Here is a 17,701-nt window from a genome sequence, read left to right on the forward strand (position 1 = left end):
ATACCGTTTATATCTAGCATAGAATTTAAATTACAGCATACTGCAAAGCTGTGTGTTTCACTGTGGTACTAGCAATCATTAAGACTTCATAACAGCAAATTCCAGTAGCAGATGTTATTCTCCTTTGTACGTAAATACCCAGTTACAAGTAAACAGGTTTTGGAAAGCAGTTCGTCTGCTGCGCTGAGCCTACGAGAGAGAGGTTTCGGGCCTAGCCTCGTGACGTGCGCGCTGGGGTCTGTCTTTCTCATGGGCCTCACGCTGTAAGAAGTGATGTCAAATTGACGTCACACTCCATGCGACATTTGCTATATTGGTTTCGTGACGGTTTGCTATTTTGTATTCCAACTTGCGGTATGACGTTTCAATGAAACGGCACACTGAAGATCTATCACAAACACGCTACCCTTGGTATGATTCCTGTAATTAAATGTCAGTTAATGACGCGTTGACAGTAAAATTCTTACGATATCATAAGATCAGTAATAATGGTGATGAGTTCACCGTGGCCGTGTGGATAAGAAGTAGATGGGTTGGGTTGTTTTGGAGGAGGAAAGTAAACTGCGAGGTCATCGGTCTCATCGGATTAGGAAAGGATGGGTAAGGAAGTTGGCCGTGCCCTTTTCAAAGGAACCATCCCGGCATTTGCCTGAGGATATTTAGGGAAGTCATGGAAGACCTAAATCAGGATGGCCGGACGCGGGATTGAACCGTCGTCCTCCCGAATGCGAGTCCAGTGTGATAAGAAGTAGAGTTACAGTGCCAAAGAAAGAAGGATCGTGTCCTATTGTAAGAAAATACTTTTTTCTTTCATCTCTGCCTTTTGTAACAGATTCTGGGACCAACAATCACACTGAATACGTCGCTGTGCGAAGCTAACATGCCATATTTGGTTGTTTAAGTATTTACACTTGCGTATTAAAGATATCTCCAAAACGTGTCATTCCTTAGTGTGGTTTGTTCTACTAAAGTGTCGGGAAATGTATGTAAACGTGAAATGGTTGGAGGTAGTGCACTGAGGACTGAAATGAAGTCAAAGGTTAACACTGAACATAAGTAGGTTGACGCATTTTGCTGACTCGTCGTTGTAACTCAGGAGGAAATTGAAAAGCAGAACACCAATTACTGGCGATCAACGTAACCTGAAGAAAGACTAGCATTAACACTGGTTATTAGCAACCAGGGACATTTACGTCAGTCACTACTTGAATTTCAGTACATACACATCTACATCTACATCTACATCTACATTGATACTCCGCAAGCCACCCCCTCCGTCAACCCGACCTGGTACGGATCCCACACTGATGAGCAATACTCAAGTATAGGTCGAACGAGTGTTTTGTAAGCCACCTCCTTTGTTGATGGACTACATTTTCTAAGTACTCTCCCAATGAATCTCAACCTCGTACCCGCCTTACCAACAATTAATTTTATATGATCATTCCACTTCAAATCGTTCCGCACGCATACTCCCAGATATTTTACAGACGTAACTGCTACCAGTGTTTGTTCCGCTATCATATAATCATACAATAAAGGATCCTTCTTTCTATGTATTCGCAATACATTACACTTGTCTATGTTAAGGGTCAGTTGCCACTCCCTGCACCAAGTGCCTATCCGCTGCAGATCTTCCTGCATTTCGCTACAATTTTCTAATGCTGCAACTTCTCTGTATACTACAGCATCATCCGCGAAAAGCCGCATGGAAATCCGACACTATCTACTAAGTCATTTATATATATTGTGAAAAGCAATGGTCCCATAACACTCCCCTGTGGCACGCCAGAGGTTACTTTAACGTCTGTAGACGTCTCTCCATTGATAACAACATGCTGTGTTCTGTTTGTTAAAAACTCTTCAATCCAGCCACACAGCTGGTCTGATATTCCGTAGGCTCTTACTTTGTTTATCAGGCGACAGTGCGGTACTGTATCGAACGCCTTCCGGAAGTCAAGAAAAATAGCATCTACCTGGGAGCCTGTATCTAATATTTTCTGGGTCTCATGAACAAATAAGGCGAGTTGGGTCTCACACGATCGCTGTTTCCGGAATCCATGTTGATTCCTACGTAGTATATTCTGGGTTTCCAGAAACGACATGATACTCGAGCAAAAAACATGTTCTAAAATTCTACAAGAGATCGACGTAAGAGATATAGGTCTATAGTTTTGCGCATCTGCTCGACGACCCTTCTTGAAGACTGGGACTATCTGTGCTCTTTTCCAATCATTTGGAACCCTCCGTTCCTCTAGAGACTTGCGGTACACGGCTGTTAGAAGGGGGGCAAGTTCTTTCGCGTACTCTGTGTAGAATGGAATTGGTATCCCGTCAGGTCCAGTGGACGTTCCTCTATTGAGTGATTCCAGTTGCTTTTCTATTCCTGGACACTTATTTCGATGTCAGCCATTTTTTCGTTTGTGCGAGGATTTAGAGAAGGAACTGCAGTGCGGTCTTCCTCTGTGAAACAGCTTTGGAAAAAGGTGTTTAGTATTTCAGCTTTACGCGTGTCATCCTCTGTTTCAATGCCATCATCATCCCGTAGTGTCTGGATATGCTGTTTCGAGCCACTTACTGATTTAACGTAAGACCAGAACTTCCTAGGATTTTCTGTCAAGTCGGTACATAGAATTTTACTTTCGAATTCAATGAACGCTTCACGCATAGCCCTCCTTACGCTAAATTTGACATCGTTTAGCTTCTGTTTGTCTGAGAGGTTTTGGCTGCGTTTAAACTTGCAGTGAAGCTCTCTTTGCTTTCGCAGTAGTTTGCTAACTTTGTTGTTGTACCACGGTGGGTTTTTCCCGTCCCTCACAGTTTTACTCGGCACGTACCTGTATAAAACGCATTTTACGATTGCCTTCAACTTTTTCCATAAACACTCAACATTGTCAGTGTCGGAACAGAAATTTTCGTTTTGATCTGTTAGGTAGTCTGAAATCTGCCTTCTATTACTCTTGCTAAACAGATAAACCTTCCTCCCTTTTTTTATATTCCTATTAACTTCCATATTCAGGGATGCTGCAACGGCCTTATGATCACTGATTCCCTGTTCTGTACATACAGAGTCGAAAAGTTCGGGTCTGTTTGTTATCAGTAGGTCCAAGATGTTATCTCCACGAGTCGGTTCTCTGTTTAATTGCTCGAGGTAATTTTCGGATAGTGTACTCAGTATAATGTCACTCGATGCTCTGTCCCTGCCACCCGTCCTAAACATCTGAGTGTCCCAGTCTATATCTGGTAAATTGAAATCTCCACCTAAGACTATAACATGCTGAGAAAATTTATGTGAATTGTATTCCAAATTTTCTCTCAGTTGTTCTGCCACTAATGCTGCTGAGTCGGGAGGTCGGTAAAAGGAGCCAATTATTAACCTAGTTCGGTTGTTTAGTGTAACCTCCACCCATAATAATTCACAGGAACTATCCACTTCTACTTCACTACAGAATAAACTACTACTAACAGCGACGAACACTCCACCACCGGTTGCATGCAATCTATCCTTTCTAAACACCGTCTGTACCTTTGTAAAAATTTCGGCAGAATTTATTTCTGGCTTAAGCCAGCTTTCTGTACCTATAACGATTTCAGCTTCTGTGCTTTCTATCAGCGCTTGAAGTTCCGGTACTTTACCAATGCAGCTTCGACAGTTGACAATTACAATACCGATTGCTGCTTGGTCCCCGCATGTCCTGACTTTGCCCCGCACCCGTTGAGGCTGTTGCCCTTTCTGTACTTGCCCAAGGCCATCTAACCTAAAAAACCGCCCAGATGAGGTAGTTTCTGATGTCTGCAGTGATGTAATGTGTAAAGCAATTCAAGAATTTTATTAAAGTAACTTATATATCAGAAAGATAATGTCAATAAAATGTGAGTAATAAAACGTGAAAAAGACGTACAACCTGTCACATAGGTTACTTGATAAAACCTGCTGCATAATTCGTTAGAGGCCAGAAAGGGTGATCCTGGGAAACCCATTTTTATCATCAAAAATCTCAAACATAACAGCTTTGTAATTACAGATAGCATGAACATACGCAACGGGAAACTATCGGGTCTTTTGTATATTTTTAATATTGATCATCAGAATGGATATGTATTTACACTTTCAAAATTGTGATTTAGTGTACTCTTCCTTTTTAATAAAAGCTTGTGCCTATTCACTCTGTTTCAGCCTGGTGCATGCATTAATAATGAGGTTTCTCGTCTTTTTTTTCGTCCCCAGTTGGACCAGATTAGTGCGAGTGAAATATTTAGTTGTAGTTCCTGCTGTTTCCGAGGGACCACTCACCTACAGGACAAGGTGGTGGCGGTGTCACGATCAGCTTAAAAATGCGGGGCTGGACACGTACACGCCATTTTGACGCACTTCCGGCTCATATCCCAGGGGACCATCATGCTCCACACTTCATCGCCCTACATCGGTATGGGCCACAGCCCACCAACCCTTACGGAATTAGTTTTTACAATAATTTGATAGGGAAAAAAGCCTACACTGGGTGAAAATAAGAACATAAATTACTGATGAAGTAGTTTTCATTCATTGTTGAAAGAGGAAACTACAGATTTTTTGACGTTATATTTGGTAGTTGCAGGAAGAAATACAGGCTCTATGTGTTGCCGCATAAATATTGTTGGTTGCTTTGTTTGTACTTTCTTTCGCCAGTAAATGAACGTCGATGTTTTGAAATGAGTGGATAACACTTGCCTTTTGCTTCATTGTCAGAAGTTTACCATAAAATTTTAATCAGGAACATTCATTACGAAATTTGCTTTGGCCATTAATAAACGTTATCATTGTTATTCCTTCAAAAAATGGTTCAAATGGCTCTGAGCACTATGGGACTTAACTTCTGTGGTCATCAGTCCCCTAGAACTTAGAACTACTTAAACCTAACTAACCTAAGGACATCACACACATCCATGCCCGAGGCACGATTCTAACGTGCGACCGTAGCAGTCCCGCGGTTCCGGACTGCGCGCCTAGAACCACTAGACCACCGTGGCCGGCTGTTATTCCTTAATTCTGACTCTACAGGGTGGTCCATTGATTGTGACCGGGCCAAATATCTCACGAAATAAGCGTCAAACGAAAAAACTACAAAGAACGAAACTTGTTCAATGTTCAAACGTACCTACGTTCTGTATTTTAATTTAAAAAACCTACCTGTTACCAACAGTTCGTCTAAAATTGTGAGCCATATGTTTGTGACTGTTACAGTGCCATCTATCACAAAAAGTGGTCCAACTACAACATTCATATTTCCTTACGTACTACACGAATATGTTATAAGAAACGGGGGTTCCTATTTTAAAAAAAGCAGCTGAAATCCGTTTGACCTATGACAGCGCCATCTAGCGGGCCCACCATAGCGCCATCTGGTTTCCCCCTTCAAGCTAGACGAGTTCTTTGTAGTTTTTTCGTTTGGCGCCTATTTCGTGAGATATTTGGCCCGGTCACGATCAATGGACCACCCTGTATATTATGACTATCTAAATGACGAGTGACATCTCATAATCTCCCTTTCACCGTTCCATACTGCGATAAGGAAAGTGACGTTGTGTCAATGTTCCGTCTAGTGTGGGCACCCCTCCATTTGACAGTGACGCTGACGTGCGGTCTGAATCGGCCTTCAGGCAACTAAGAAAGGCGTCTTATAATATATATCGATAACGAGCAACTATATCGAGGTGCGGTTTGGCTAACAGCAAGTTATAAAAGACAATATGCTGAATGGTTTGAAGCGCGTAAGTAATATTTGACGTTCATAGCCGCCGATTTGTGAATAAAGACTTTTATTGAAGTATCTACATTCTCTGTGGCATTAGAGGGCGTCTTCGAATAGGATATCAGTTACAATACATAACATGTGTGGGACTTGATCAAATTAAATCGACTCCAGACAGACACACTGCACGCCGAATTTAATCTGGACTTACAACAACGTTACACTGCGTTTCATGTCTTCGGGACTTGCCGATGCCTGAATGCAGTTACCTCAGAATTAATGAAGTAACAGAAAAAGAGATTACAAGAGTCTAAAAAATAAGACTGGCATGAAATGCAAAATGGATAAGCAGGAATGGTTAGAGGACAAATGTAAGGATACAGAAGCATATACTGAAGAGTCAAAGAAACTGGTACACCTCCCTAATATCGTGTAGGGCCCCTACGAGATCGCAGAAATGCCGCAACACGACGTGGCATGGACTCGATTAATGACTGAAGTAGTGCTGGAGAAAATTGTCACCATGAATCCTGCAGGGCTGTCCGTAAATCCGTAATAAAACGAGGGCGTGGAGATCTCTTCTGAACAGCACGTTGCGAGTCATCCCAGATATGCTTAATAATGTTCATGTCTGGGTAGTTTTGTGACCAGCGGCAGTGTTTAAAATCGGAAGAGCCACTCTGTAGCAATTCTGGACGTGTGGGGTGTCGCATTGTTCTAATGGAATTGCCCAAGTCCGTCGGAATGCACAATGAACATGAATGGATGCAGGTGACCAAACAGGATGCTTACGTACGTGTCACCCGTCAGAGTCGTATCTAGACGTATAAGGGGTCCCTTATCACTCCAACTGGCCGGCCGAAGTGGCCGAACGGTTCTAGGAGCTACAATCTGGATCCGCGCGACCTCTACGGTCGCAGGTTCGAATCCTGCCTCGGGCATGGATGTGTGTGTGATGTCCTTAGGTTAGTTAGGTTTAAGTAGTTCTAAGTTCTAGGGGACTGATGACCTTAGAAGTGCTCAGAGCCATTTGAACCATTTGAACCATCACTCCAACTGCTCACACCCCACACCATTACAGAGAAGACATCAACGGCAGCGAAGGCGGAGAAGATGGGCTTCGGTACGGCGGAGCTGGCGGTAGAGGCACCTTTTCTATTTGGGTGCAAAAATAGTACAAGTAGCGACTGAACCCCAGAGGGGCGGCTACAGACAGCGTCTGACTCATGGTGAGCGGCTGACTTTAGGCTGGGCATCCTACTGCCTATGTGGAAAGTAACGGGAAACTACCACATTACATTCCCAAGCAGGACATGGTATGTCTCTCCATGTGAAAGATTCCGGAGTTAAAACTTCCCCATCATTCGGATCTCCGGGAGGGGAACACATTGAGAGTAGACATATTTGAAAGGAAGAAAGAGACATTGAAAGGATGAAAGATACGGATTGGAACATGGAATGTGAGGACACTTCTGCAAGCAGGAATGCTAGAGAATGCAAAACAGGAGATGAAAAGGAACAGATTAGATGCCCTCGGTTTGTGTGAAATGAGATGGGGAGAGAATGGGGGGATAGAAAGTGGAGATTATAAACTCTTTTTACTCGGGGGAAATCAAGAGTGGTGAAAACGGAGTAGGAATATTGATAGGGCGAAAGTTGAAAAATAAGGTAATGAAGGTACAATATATTGATGGAAGACTGATGATGATAAGACTGAAGGGTAGTTCAAGAGATTTGTTTTTAATACAGGTATATATGCCAACCAGCCAGTGGAAGAATATTATGAGAAAATACAAGAACTCATCGAGAAAGAAAATAGAAATGCCTGCACTATCATCATGGGGGACTGGAATGCAGTGGTGGGTGAAGGAAGAGATGAAGATAGAGTAGGAAAATTTGGATTAGGAATAAGAAATGAGAGAGGTGAATGACTAATTAGTTTCTGTAACAAAAATTCATTAGCAGTGGGTAACACATTATTTGAACACCACAAAAGGAGATGTTACACATGGATATCAAATTTGAATAGGGAAAGATATCAGCTGGACTACATCCTGATACAAAAAAGGTTTAGGAACTGTTTGAAGAATGCTAAAGCTTATCCAGGAGTGGATATAAATTCAGACCACAACCTAGTGAAGGGAGAAATACAAGTGAAGTTGAAAAAAGTCTGGAGAGGCAAAGCAAAGGAAAGACTAAACATAGAAAGACTCAAAGAGGTAGGAAAGGCATCAGATTTTGAGAACAGGTTTATGGAAAAATGGCAAAGAGGTAGTGTTGATGAAAATGTTAGTGACAAGTGGATAAAAATGAGGGAAGGACTCATGGACTCTGCCAAAAAAGTACTAGGAATTAGAGTATTCCAAAGCACCAGGAAAGAATGGATAACAGAAAACATGTTGAAAAAGATGGAAGAGCGCAGAAAGTGGAAAAGTGTAGAAACTGAAGAAGGCAAAAAGAGGTACAGGAAACTGAATAATGAATTAAGAAGAGAAACTGAAGAAGCAAGAGAAAAATGGATGAAACAGAAATGCGACGGAATAGAGAAAATGGAGAGAGATGGACAGTATGAAATGATGTATAGACTGGCCAGTGAGATAGTTTTTGAACGTAAAAGAAAGAGGAATAACATGGAAATAGAAATAGCAGATGGTACTCTAGCAGAAGAACCACAGGAGGTTTTGAACAGATGGCAAGAATATATTGAAAGTCTGTATAAGAGGGATGAAATGCAAAGCGAAATTAAGGTTGAAGAGGAGCAATATGTGACGGAAGATGAAAAGGGATTTACCATCTTGGAAGCAGAAGTAGAAAAGGCGCTGAAGGAGATGAAGAATAGGAAGGCATGTGGAATAGATGATTTGCCAGCAGAACTGTTGAAGAGTCTGGGAAACAAGGCAAGAAAAGAAATAGTCTACATCTGTAACGAGATATATGACAAAGGAGAATGGCCTGAGGACTTCGCTGCAACAGTTATGATACCAATAGAGAAAAAGAGAAGTACTAAAAAATGTGAAGAGCACCGGACCATCAGTCTAATTTCTCATGCAGCTAAAGTCTTGCTGAGAGTGTTGAATAGAAGGTTATATGGCAAGCTGGATAGAGGGATTGCAGAGGAGCAGTTCGGATTTAGAAGAGGAAAAGGAACAAGAGATGCTATTGACCTGCTAAGAACTATAGGGGAAAGATATATGGAAAAGGGTAGAGAAATCTTTGCTGTTTTTATAGATTTAGAAAAGGCTTTTGACAGAGTTCAGTGCAACAAGCTGATGGATATCTTGAAGAGGAAAGGAGTAAGCTGGAAAGAGAGACGACTGATACAGAATCTATATTTACACCAGAAAGTAAGGATAAGGATTGGAAATGAAATGTCAGAAGGAAGCAGCATTGGCCGAGGTGTTAGACAGGGTTGTTGCCTTCCCCCACTGTTGTTTAACGTATACCTTGAAGAGATTATTGCGAAAAGCTTAGATGGGAAAAGAGGAATATGTATTGGTGGAAAGAGAATAGAATGTATCGGATTTTCTGATGACATGGTATTAGCGGCAGAAAGTGAGCGGACAGTGAATAACATACTCAAAGATCTGAATGAAGCTTGTGTGGAATATGGGATGCAAATAAACACAGCAAAAACAGAGTATGGTCATCAGTACAAGACGCAGACTGTCCAGTATTAAAATAGGACAATCTACCATTAGCCAAGTAAGTTAATTTAAATATCTCGGAAGCACAATAACTGAAGACTTGAGATGTCACCAGGAGGTAAAAACTCGAATTGCCATGGCGAAGGAGGCATTCAACAGAAAGAGGAGACTCCTACGTGGCAAATTAGATAAAGGACTAAGGAAAAGGCTTGGCAAATGTTTTGTCTGGAGTGTGGCACTATATGGGGCAGAAATATGGACACTGAGACGAGAGGATGATAAAAGGTTAGAAGCATTTGAGATGTGGATGTGGAGGAGAATGGAGAGAATAAGCTGGATGGAAAGAGTGAGTAATGAAAGAGTATTGGAAAGGGTTGGTGAGAGAAGATGTCTGCTGAAGGTTGTAAGAGAAAGGAAAAAGAACTGGTTAGGACATTCATTGAGAAGGGAGTGCTTGCTTGTAGATGCTTTGGAAGGATTGGTTTGTGGGAGAAGACTGAGAGGAAGAACGAGGTACAAGATGATAGACGACATAAAGGGAAGAGGAAATTATGCAGACCTGAAGAGGATGGCAGAAGACCGGACAGCCTGGAGAACCACCATGTGAAAACCTGCCTCTAGGAAGAACACTGATGATGATGAAGTCCGTCGGAATGCACAATGAACGTGAATGGATGCAGGTGATCATACAGGATGCTTACGTACGTGTCACCCGTCAGAGTCGTATCTAGACGTATCAAGGGTCCTTTATCACTCCAAATGCTCACACCCGACACCATCACAGAGCCTCCACCAGCTTGAGCAGTCTCCTGCTGACATAAAGGTTCCATGGATTTATGAGGTTGTCTCCACACCCTTACACGTCCATCCGCTCGATTCAATTTGGAATGAGACTCGTCCGACCAGGCAACATGTTTCCAGTCATTAATAGTCCAATGTCGGTGTTGACGGGCCCAAGTGAGGCGTAAAGGTGTCGTGCAGACATTAAGGGTACACGTCTGGGCCTTCGGCTCCGAAAGTCCATATCGATGATGTTTCGTTGAATGGTTCGCATCCTGACACTTGTTGATGGCCCAGCACTGAAATCTCCAGCAGCTTGCGGAAGGGTTGCACTTCCGTAACGTTGAACGATTTTCTTCAGTCGTTGTTGGTCCCGTTATTGCAGGATCTTTTTCCGACCGCTGTCGGAGATTTGATGTTTTACCGGATTCCTGATATTCGCGGTACACTCGTGAAATGGTCGTACGGGAATGCCCCACTTCATCGGTAGCTCGGAAATGCTGTGTCCCATCACTCGTGCGCCGATGTTCAAACTCATTTAAATCTTGATAACCCGCCATTATAGCAGCAGTAACCGATCTAACAACTGCACCAGACACTTCTTGTCTTATATAGGCATTTCCGACGGCAGCGCCTGTTTACATATCTCTGTCTGTCTATACTAGTTTCTTCGGCGTTTCAGTGTGTAACTAGGGCTAAGATAGATACCATCTACAGGTAAACTAAAGAGACCCTTGGGGAAAAGAGAAGCAGCTGTATCAATAGCGATAGCTCAGATGAAAAACCAATACCACGCAAAGAAGAGAAAGTTGAAAGATGGACAGAGCATACACAGAAGCCATATAAGTGAAAAGAACTCGAAGGAATCATTATAAAACGGGAAGAGGACGTAGATAAATATGACGTATGAGATATGGCATTACGAGAAGAAATGGACAGATCAGTGAAAGACTTAAGTCAAAAGAAGGCCTCTGTAATAGACGACATGCCGTCAGAAACCCTGATGTCCTTGGAGGAGCCAGTCAGAGCAGAGCTACTCTACTTGGTATGCAACATGTATGAGCAAGGTGAAATACCGTCAGACTTCAAGAAGAATTTCGTAATTACAATCTCAACGAAAGAATGTGCCGACCGGTGTGCATACTATGGAACTATAGTGATAATAACTCGTGGTTGCAAAATACTAACTCAGTTATTTGTAAAAGAATGAAAAATCTGGTAAAAGCCGACCCTGGGGAAAACTGAGGTACGATTTCGAAGAAATGTAGGAACCCGTGAGGCTACACTGACCCTGCAGTTTCTTTTAGAAGGTAGTCTAAGGAAAAGCAAACGAACGTTTATAGGATTTGTAGTCTAAGAGAGAGCTTTTTGACGATGGACTTAAGTTAGCAGCGATAAAATTGTGGGAGCGAAAGGCTATTTACAACTTCTACACAAAACAAGACGGCGGTTACAACATTGAAGAGGCATGAAAGAGAAGCAGAGGTTGAGAAGGAAGTGAGACAGGGTTGTATCCCACCCCCAATGTTATTCAGTCTGTATACTGAACAAGCAGTAAAGGAAACCAAAGAAAAAATTGTAGTAGGTGTTGGGGTTCAATGAGAATAAATAAAAAAATTTCCAGGTGACATAATAATTCTATAAGAGACAGCAAAGGACATGGAAGATCAGTTGAAAGGAATGGACAGTGTCTTGAAAGGAGGATATAAGATAAAATTCAAGGAAAGTAAATCAAGGGTAAACTAATCTACGAGAATTAAATCAGATAATGCTGAGTGAATTAGATTAGGAAAGGAGGCACTTAAACTAGTAGATGACCTGTACTACTTGGGCAGTAAAGTAACTGATGATGGTCGACGTAGAGAGGACATAAACTGTAGCAATGGGAATTAAAGCGTTTGTAAAGAAGAGAAATTTGTTAACATCGAATATAATTTTAAATGTTAGGAAACCCATTCTGAAGTTATTACTCTAGAATATAGATATCGGTATGGCAGCGAAACGTGAACGAAGAAGAATGTAGACAAGAAGAAAATAGAAGCTTTTGAAATGTGGTGCCACAGAAGAAAGCTGAAAATTAAACAGGTAAATTGCATAAGTAGCGAGGTGGCACTTAACAGAATTAGGGAGACAAGAAATTTGTGGCACAGCTTGAGCAAAAGAAGGGGTAGATTCAAGGAGAACGTTCTGAGACATCAAGGGGTCACCAGTTTAGTACTGGAGGGCACTGTGTGTGTGTGTGGGGGGGGGGGGGGGGGGCGATACAGTCAGCAGATTCAAAAGGATGTAGGTTTCAGTAGTTATTCGGAGTGAAGAGGTTTGCACAGGATAGAGTAGCATGGAAAAATGAAGTGAAATGATCGTGCGGCATTGTTGGCCGGGAGGCCCCCACTCGGGGAATTTCAGCCATCGGGTTGCAAGTTCTTTTTGAGGTGACGTCACATTAGGCGACTTGCGTATCGGTGATAATGAGATGGCGAGGAGAACAACACAACATCCACACCACGTGTGATGAAAAATCTCCTATCCGGCCGGGAATCGAACCCGGGCCCGGTGCTTGGTAGACAAACATGTTAACGCTTTATTTATTTATTTATTTTTTATTATTTTTTGCCAGGAACAGGGTAAATGAACAAAATATCTTTATTGGTACAAGCTTAAATACAACATAAATGCCATCTTCCGGCCGAAATAACACGAGACATTACACTCGTACAAGACGAGCAATTTTTCTTATTAACAAGGTGTAGGAAAAAATGAATAATAATACTGATGTAAGCTAAGAGGTGTGAAGCAATAGACAGTGGTGTGGGGGGAAAACCAGTGTGTTCTGGTATATTGCATAAAAGAAAGGAGGCACGTGTCCATGCGCCTACTCCACTGTGGGTTACAATATAGAAAGTAGCGCGGGGAGTCTCAGATGTCAGCAGGGGGGGCGGGAGTGTTGTCGGCGTGTGGCACCATCCAACTGAGCGGGGGTGACGTGTAGGTTAAATGTCGAAGAAGGTGCGGTAGCGCGGTGGGCGCTGCACGGTTTGTAAGTACTGCCAGAAATCAAGGCGTGATTTGTCGCCATCATTATACATGTAGGTGACCGCCCATCCCTTCACCCATACAATCGCATGATTTTTGGTGGCGGGAAAATAAGTGTTCTCAGGATGGATAAAAGTCCATGGGTCAATCGAGTCCGGCGGAACGCGGAGGTATCAGGCAACGAAATGTCGGCCAAGTTTCCAGACGTCACTGGTGGCAGCACAAGTCAGTTGGTGGACATCGCCATCCATGAGGTGGCAAATAGGACAAAGTGGAGAGTCCGTTAGTCCGATGGCTTGAAGAGGTTGATATGTGGTGAATTTTCCACTTGCGACGTGGTACCATGTTGCCCGGATCTTGGAGGGAAGAAAAGGCTGGTGGATATGACGCCAAACCGTGGGCCATCGCTTGGACGGATGTCTGAGTTAGATATTGTTGCTGGATGGGGTGTAAAAATCTTTAGGTCGAGGAGAACGCGTAGTCGGTAAGTGTGTGTGAGCACAACTGAAGTCGACGATGAAATCAGAAATGTGCGCCAGATGGTGCTTGATGTGTCCGACTGTTATTGGTGGTGTTATGGTCGCGGGCACAAGAATTTCCAGCAAGCTGCGCGTAAGGGAGTTGCCCCCGTGCCTCTGCTTGTGCATGGTGGACACGTACAAAGACGCAGCTCGGAGTCGCACATTGACAAGGCCGGGGCCTCCCGCTCGCGGGGGAAGGGTCAGCGTGTCGTAGCGGACCTTAAAGAGCGTACCGGCCGTAAGAAAGTATCTGAAAGCAGCCTGGAGGCTGCGTCCAATATTTGATGGCAGCGGGAGGACCTGTGTGATGTGGACCATTCTGGGCGCCACATGTTGATTGAGGTACTGGACACGTTGTAGAGAATGGAGTCGGCGGAGAAAATTTTCAAATAACTTCCGGGAATTCAGCCAGGTAACACTTTCAGTGACCGCCGATATTTCGGCGGGAGAACACCCCGCCATTTTCAAGGCAAACTGCAACGGACAGGCAGCGTACATGAAAATTTAAAACCTCGGTACTCGGACTGAAGCAGGAAAGATAACACACACACTGAACTCTAGTGCCACCAAAGACGACCAAAGTCAGCGCTATCGATAGTGAGACTATGAATTCGCAGGTGAGGTAGCAGTGACTCTGTCCCTCTGTTTTTTTGACAAGGGAGAGAGCCGGATTCCAGACAGAGTTTAAACAGAAACCTCCATCCCTGTTAACGAGGTTGCTCGCTAATTTAATCTCAACTGCCTCCCTAATAGCACTGTCCCAATAGCTGGACGTGCATGCCAATATCTCGGTGTTATTATTTAACATGGGGTGACCAGTATCCAAGCAATGTTCGGCAATAGCAGATCTACTTGGCTGCTGCAATCGTGTGTGCCTTTTATGCTCAGTACATCGGTCCTCCACGGTCCTGATAGTTTGACCAATATATGCCATGCCGCAGCTACAAGGAATACGATATACACCCGCCTTACGCAGTCCAAGATCATCCTTTACGGAACTCAAAAGTGCTCTAATTTTAGATGGAGGTCGGAAAACACATTTCACATCGTATTTCCGTAAAATACGACCGATCTTGTTGGACGTGTTTCCTACGTAAGGCAAAAAGGCAGTAAACTTAGGTGTTGACTCAGAATTATCATCAATCACCCGATGTACAGTAGGTCGATAGCGCAACGCGCGTTCAATCTGTCTATCACTATAGCCATTTTGACGAAATGTAGCTTCAAGATGGGACAGCTCAGCTGGCAAAGTCTCAGCGTCAGAAACGACATGTGCCCTGTGTACCAAGGTACGAAGTACCCCTTCACGCTGACAACTATTAGCCTGTAAGTACAAGTCGGTGTAAGTATGTTTCCTGTAGACTGCATGTCCCAATGATCCATCATCCTTCCTCCTAACCAACGTCAGGAAAGGGAAGGCAACCATCCTCTTCCACCTCCATCGTAAACCGAATGTTCGGGTGGATCGAGTTCAGATGTTCTAGAAAGACATTCAAATTCTCCCTAGCATGAGGCCAAACAACGAAGTTGTATACGCCAGGAGAAACTCAGGAGAAGATTTTGTCGCACCGTCGTGTGGATAGTGTGGAGTGGACTCCGAAAATTGACGGCAGCGGAGGTGGAGGTGAAAATGATACCAAGGTATCGTTGTTCTTGTGCACACTGGAGAGGTGCTAAGTCGTCGTGTGAGAGGCCGCGTCCATACTCAGTTAAGCAGGCGGACGAGTAGCGTGGAGAGCTGCGTCAGACGAGTCTTCGTACTGAAGACGCCAACAACAACAATTATAAAAAAAGTAGGTGCTGTGATCACGACCGGGCAACTTTCGTGGCGGGTACTCTGGGGACAGTTACGAGATGAAACATCCGTCTGGTGCGGTAGTCAGTGCAAGCTTGCGGGCGTGGCCGGTGAGACCGGTAGCACGACACGCGACGCAGTGGGCCACTGGAGCGACTCTCTCCAGCCGCAGTCAGAGGCGCGGCCTCGGCCGTCCCGTTACTCCAGCCTCCTGGCGACTTGAGTGATGGTCCCTGTGTGGGCGCCCCGTGTGTTTTGACAGCGGCGCACCTGGAGACGCTCCCTGGCCGCCGCGTGGGAAGGAGGAGCTGGTCGCCCTAATCTGCCCACACTCGCCACACCTGCTGTACGTAATCGCGCCTCGCACCGGCGGTCGCAGACACCGCTAGCACGGCCATTACTCGGTGCGAGGGACAGCGTCTGTCGAGTCCAACCACCCCAAAGTGGTTTCATGTCGTAAATCTCGCACCTAATGAGGTACTTCGATAGCGCCTCCTAGTTGGGCGTGAGCTTTAAAAAGCTGTACTGCCCACACTGACGGGAAATGAGCTACAGTTCCAGAGTGGCTTAATGGTCCACGTAGACATAACAGCGATCGGTAACGTTAAGAAACATCAAAACGGACACTTTCTCTTCTACAGTGAGTCAACTGCAGGATTCACGGTATTTTTCTGTTCCCTTACTTTTGCATTCTTCTGTGCCACGAATAAGTAGGGTAAGGTGGGGTAAAACCGACCTAGTAGTTTCTTGTGACTATAAAAGACTTATCGGAGGTCAGATCTTAATATTATATACGTTAAATTACAGGTAATATAAGGAAGCAACTGTTTGCAAAATATATTTGTTATACCATCAATAGTTTTTGAGATATCCGTATTTTACGAGTAAGAAATGTCCATTTTTGCCATTTGTAAAAATGGTGGGGTAAATCAGACCCCCTATTTGTTTGGCTGATTTTGCACAGATATAGTTCTAAATGAACGATTTTTTTGAGAAATAATTATAAGCAAATAACAGTGTTTAATAGCGTACTAAATGTACTGAAAGTTAAATGAATGTAAATTCTAATTGAAAAAATGGCTCTGAGCACTATGCGACTTAACTTCTGAGGTCATCAGTCGTATATAACGTAGAACTAATTAAACCTAACTAACCTAAGGACATCACACACATCCATGCCCGAGGCAGGATTCGAACCTGCGACCGTAGCGGTCGCTCGGCTGCAGACTGTAGCGCCTAGAACCGCACGGCCACCCTGACCGGAAAAATTCTAATTGAAAAAAGATGATTTCATTGCACGGCGGTGCAACAGCAGTGTCCATCTCGGAATGTTAAAATCACAAGGGACAGTTCGTAAAGACATTCCCATTTGCATTGCAGCAGCTGCACGGCGGATATCGTTTTGATTGCGTTTTGTCGTTTTTCATTTACAATTTAGTAATATTTTCCTAAAAATAAACAAAAATTCACTTTGTTTGCATAAATAAATAATTCCATACACATAAACGATAAAAAGTATGCGGTCGGGTTTACTCCACCATGTAGCGGTCGGCTATACCCCACCACGCCATTGTTCAAAAAACGTTCAAATGTGTGTGAAATCTTATGGCACTTAACTGCTAAGGTCATCAGTCCCTAAGGTTACACACTACTTAACCTAAATTATCCTAAGGACAAACACTCACACCCATGCCCGGGGGAGGACTCGAAACTCCGCCGGGACCGGCCGCACAGTCCATGACTGCAGCGTGTTAGACAGGCCATTTCTCATTAACACACACAGAAACAATTTACACGAAATTTCCTACAAATTTGATACATACACTGAATACGTCACTAAATACACAACGAAATCACTTACCGCTTGTTTTGCGATCGTTTTATTCAATAAGGTAAATCTAGTGATGCAATTTGCACTTAAATTAAATTGAAAAAATCGAAAACACACTTGTTGTCTTTTGAGTGTCTAAATGTCAAATGTTGCGAAGCTGTCAAGGTGACATTTTCGTTATTTCGAATGCTCCATATGATAACACTAAGCCGAAATAGCTCCGGTTTGCCGTTTCTTACAAATACAGGGCGGTCGGGTTTACCCACTCGGTCGGATTTACCCCGCCGTACCCTATACGCGTGGATTTGGGGAATTCTTGAAACTTTTGCGCAGCTATGGCCAAAAAGGTAGAAGTTAACCGATCG

General features: G+C 43.6%; 1 pseudogene; it reads right to left on the reverse strand.

Moving 5' to 3' along the window:
- The window catches only part of LOC126485049 (ras-related protein Rac1-like), a 49,911-nt pseudogene extending 33,953 nt beyond the window's left edge, over positions 1–15,958 (reverse strand).
- Between the last annotated feature and the right edge of the window lie 1,743 nt (positions 15,959–17,701).

Source organism: Schistocerca serialis, chromosome 6, assembly GCF_023864345.2.
Source record: "Schistocerca serialis cubense isolate TAMUIC-IGC-003099 chromosome 6, iqSchSeri2.2, whole genome shotgun sequence".
NCBI lineage: Eukaryota > Metazoa > Arthropoda > Insecta > Orthoptera > Acrididae > Schistocerca > Schistocerca serialis.